The sequence below is a fragment of the Sinocyclocheilus rhinocerous genome, unplaced genomic scaffold, assembly GCF_001515625.1.
Source record: "Sinocyclocheilus rhinocerous isolate Xijiao unplaced genomic scaffold, SAMN03320098_v1.1 scaffold656, whole genome shotgun sequence".
In the NCBI taxonomy this organism is placed as follows: Eukaryota; Metazoa; Chordata; class Actinopteri; order Cypriniformes; family Cyprinidae; genus Sinocyclocheilus; species Sinocyclocheilus rhinocerous.
In genome coordinates, this window is record NW_015648010.1 from 876,028 (window position 1) to 880,749 (window position 4,722).

At 36.2% G+C, this 4,722-nt stretch overlaps 1 protein-coding gene across 6 annotated transcripts in view; it reads right to left on the reverse strand.

Annotated features, from left to right (window-relative positions):
* LOC107709562 (CMP-N-acetylneuraminate-beta-galactosamide-alpha-2,3-sialyltransferase 4-like) overlaps positions 1-2,625 on the reverse strand; it is a 61,950-nt gene extending 59,325 nt beyond the window's left edge. For 3 of the 6 annotated variants that reach the window (XM_016514068.1, XM_016514067.1, XM_016514063.1), the window contains exon 1: positions 2,562-2,623. The gene's annotated coding sequence lies outside the window, so the exon portion shown is untranslated. Of the gene's footprint in view, positions 1-1,041; positions 1,172-1,191; positions 1,359-2,561 lie in introns of those variants that run through there. The other 3 variants (XM_016514065.1, XM_016514066.1, XM_016514064.1) reach the window with 3 other exon arrangements.
* Positions 2,626-4,722: the final 2,097 nt, after the last annotated feature.

A 4,722-nucleotide genomic window follows, 5' to 3' on the forward strand; every position in this document is an offset into this window, starting at 1 on the left:
TTAACCTAAAAAGGTGCTGAATGTGGTACCATCTAAATCAGCTTGACTAGATACAGTAAATAGCAAAACAGTAGCTCTAATTTTTACTTTATTTTACAGGTAACATTTTTTCTGCCATACAGTAAGAGTTATTCTGGAATAATGTCGATGACTGCACATAAAAATAAGATTATTATACTGCTAAATAATAATAATAATTCTGATGGTGATAATAGTAATAAACAAATCAACTTTACGTTTAAAGAGTTACAAACCTTATACTTACATTTTACCTGACATATTTGCATTTGCGGCAACTGATGGTGACTATTTGTAATTCACCATCTTTTACATTTGCTTTGCAAATTGCCACTATCATTAATATATATATGATAAGGAGTTTTCCAGACTTTAACCAGCTGTTTGCAGGTCTTGGTTCTGTTTGCTGGTTTTTAGAGAGGTTCTAGCTAAATCACCAGTTAGATGAAAAGTTGGTTGGCCAGGCTGGGAGTCCAGATAAACCAGCGTAACCCAGTAAAACAGTTTAGTCTTGGTCATTTTGTTTCCTGCATGATATTATGGGTAGATGAAAGTGGCAAGTGAAAGTGCCAGGTTCCAACCACAGAATGTTTTCTTCATAAGCAAATACTGGTTTGCTGGTTGGTCAGGCGGAGAGCCAGTTGTCAATCAGATATACCAGTTAAAAACCAGCTTAAACCTGTAGATAAAAGCGTCATGACAACAACATAACTAAAACCAAACCAACAAACCAAAACATCAGCACCTAACGGATTAGCTATTGCACAACTGGCAACAAGAAGCTTAAATCAGAATTTTCCCACCCGACAGGAGTTTAACAGCCCTTTATGAAAAAGAAAAGCGACAAGATGTGTGTGTGAAACAGTGTTTCGCACAGAAATAATAAAGTTAAGGGAACAAAATACTAAGAAATCACGTATGCGTTATTTTCCGAATTTAATGTAAACGGTCTCAAAACGCAGTGAGCAGCCTATAGACAACATGCTCAGGCATCATCAACATTTCAGACTTAAATCAACTTACCAGGATGCACGTAACTAGATATAGTTAAAAGCACAAAGATCGTCCGTAAAGTGAATGTGATTGTCCGGATAGTCCCCCCCTCTCCCCAGATCAAGCGCGCGGTACAGTCACATCCTACGAGCAAAGTTGCGCTATTAAGTGTGCGCTCACGGGCGTCTTTGCTCCTCAAATGGGAGGCGCCGTTAGATGACTTCAGTGATTTTAGCGTCTCCTTCAAGCGCCCAGAACGGAAACAGTCGGTTCTTTTGGCTCTCAGTAACATCAGTATCTTTCCCTCGCTATTTTCATGGGGCTCTTTCAGTGGGTCACATCACTGTACTGCACAGAGTGTACCCACTAAACACTGCCCGACTGCGCATGCGCAAACGGGACCGACTGTAGAGGTCTGTGTAGGAAAGTTCAGTCGTTCACGTTATGATGATGCTGAAAACTAGCGTATTTATTCGTCCCGTCTTCTGATGGACACGTTTTTGTTTTATGAATAGTTTTACGCTTCATGGTTGTAATGGTAGGTTGCACTGTGACAACTTACCCCTGTTATGTTGTCACTAAAAGTCAGTGTGTTCAAGGTCTTTAATCCTGGGCAAAACTTTTAAAATGGTGTTTTGTACACTCTAAAAAATGCTGGGTTAAATATAACCCAGCGCTGGGTTATATTTAACCCAGCATTTTTTAGAGTGTAGCCAAGATGCATAGGCTATTGACAAATAAACTACTCTGAGAAATACAGATAATAGTGTAGAAACACTAGAAAAGAAAACAGAAAGTGACAGACTGCATACTGTAACAACAAAGTGTCACAAACATCGGCTGGAAGAAACCACAGCTAACACAATACTGCAAAAAAAATAATAATAATACACCCTGAGAACCTAGATTTAGGGAAATTTTTCTGCACAGACTGGTAGAGAAATTCGAATTGTTTCCATCACATATCCCTGCAGTGGCACAATGTGGTGTTTTGAAACGAGGAGGCAAAGTCCTCTGTGATTTTTATGTTTTTTAATCCAATATAAGTTTATGTTCCAGTTACACTGGCACTGTGTTGACTCATTTTCCAGGTTAAATAAATTAATATTATTACTTGCTATTTTATAAGCATGGTTAGACACACAAATACAATTTAAAAGTTTACGCATTCCGTTTTTGATGCAGTGACTCATGAGAACAAATTCCAAAGCAATATGTTTTCATTGTTAAAGGCCTATGAACAGTCACAGCAGTAAATGTATTTTAAAGCTGAAAAACAGTAAAGTTGAAGAGTTTCAGAGATGAAGAGCTTTGCAACTCATGAACAGCTTCAGGCTAACAGTATCAATGAAAATGTGAAAACATCAGCTGAGAGAGTTATTTTTAGTCCAAAAACTTCATCTATCATCATTAAAAAAGATAAATTGCCAAAAAAAAAATGTTTTAGAGAACCTGAGCATTAACATATTATCAACATACTGTACATTAAATGTTCCCCAGTAAAGGAATGTCCACATTTCAATTATTCACACAAATAAACCAACACTTACCGTGTTCTTGTATGATCTCTGCTCTCCTCAACCTTCAAACCCTAATAACTGAACTGAAGTGGGGGTTTGAATGATATTGATTTCCTAAGTTAATAATTTCATTGATATGTGAAAGAAAAAAGGACAAATTGCAACATTCTCCAACAAGGTTTGGCAACATTATTACGCAAGTCATTACGTCAGTCACAGAGATAACCAATTCCACTCTACAAATTCTATCTAGAGTTGAAGACATTTCTTTAATGCTGTTGTTGGACACTAGAATAATAATAATCGGTCATCTTCAGCGGCTGTGGCTTTCCTTCAGTAGGACGGTATTCTGGTAATATCTGGCCATCTTGGGTTGCAGAAATTGTTAATTAGCTTACAGTATTCTTATTACAGTCTCCATGGAGGAACCTGAATTCCGTGAATTGATCCATCTCTATCTCTCTCTGATTTTATTTGATTTATTTCTCTGATATCATTGTCCTGAGAAACATCCACTCACCATTATGGATTGACTGAAACTAATAATTTCTGGTGAACTGTTGCCAGCAATCTTTCTACTTTAAAGTCATTCTTAAAGGAATAGTTCACCCAAAAATGAACATTTGCTGAAAATGTCCTCGCCCTCAGGCCATCCAAGATGAAGATGAGTTTGTTTCTTCATCAGATTCTGAGAAATGTAGCATTACATCACTTGTTCACCAATGGATCCTCTGCAGTGAATGGGTGCCGTCAGAATGAGAGTCCAAACAGCTGATAAAAAACAAATATAGTAATCCACTTTTTTGAAGAGGGGGGTCAATATGGCAATCTTCAGATTCAGAGCCAAATTATAGGGGGGTAAAAATGACTTCAGAAAGATGGCGGCATCATAATAATGTTATTTTTACACAGAGATTGGTAGGTCTATTAGTAAAATCTGGTGACTTTAGCAATCTTTGCTGGATTATGTGCCAATGGTGAACATTCAAAATTGGGGAAAGAGCACATTTCAATTGTTTTGAAAGAGGGAAACAAGATACATTTCTAAGTTCAGCATTACTTATTCTTCAGATATTCCCCTTTAAAACATTATGTATCAGCTGTATAACCATTGAAAATGGGTTATATTCAACAATTTGAATATGGAGCCTCCTTGCGACCCCCATATCTTTGGGACTGAATGATGTAGGTTCTTGGAAATGAAGATTCCAAAAGAAAAGTTTATTAAGAACTCAAATCTAAAATCATACAGCGATATCTTTAATACTTCTTCAGTTATAGGCATGCAAACTTTGGAAAAAGAATATTTATGGCACTCAGAGGTGTGTTCAATGTAGTTGTTTTGACAGAAGAAAACAAGATACATCTCTAGTTTCAACATTAGTTGTTCTTCAGACATTCCTCTTTAAAATTAAAAAAGCATTTTATTTTTGCAAAGTGATCCACATTTGGTTTTTGACCATTGAAAATGTGTATAATTTAACAATTTACCCCTGGAGCCATATTGAGATCCCAGTATCTCTGGAACCGAACCACATAGGGCCTTAAAAACGAAGATGCCGAAAGGAAAGTTTGTTAAGATCCAATATCTAAAAGGGCATTAAGCTATCTTTAATACTAGTTATAGGCATGCAAACTTTGGAGAAAAAAAAATGAAAAGTGCTCTTTCCCCATTTTGGCATAGTCACCATTTGCACATAATGCAACAAAGATTGCTAAAGTCAACATATTTTACTAATAAACCTATCAATCTGTGTGTAAAAATAACATTATGATGCTGCCATCTTACTGAAGTCATTTTTACCCTCCCGTAATTTTGTCTCTGAATCTAGTAATAGTGGATTACTCAGTAAATATTCATCCATGACATTTTATATTTTGGCTTTTATCACTATACAGGTTTATCTTTCTTCAGAAAAAAAAAATTAGAAAATCAAACATTTTTGCCAGGGAAGTTTCTGAAATTTTGTTGATTTGACAGAATGACCCTTATGATTTTTTTTATTTTTTTTTTATGAAAATTTCTTTAAAGCTGCACATTCACCTTATGTAGACCTTACTCTTTTTAAATATCACAACATAGCAATGTCTGTCACCTCCTCATAAACACAATGTGTAGTTTTGTGTGTGTGTGTGTGTGTGTGTGTGAGTGTGTGTGTGTGTGTGTGTGTGTGTGTGTGTGTGTGTGTGT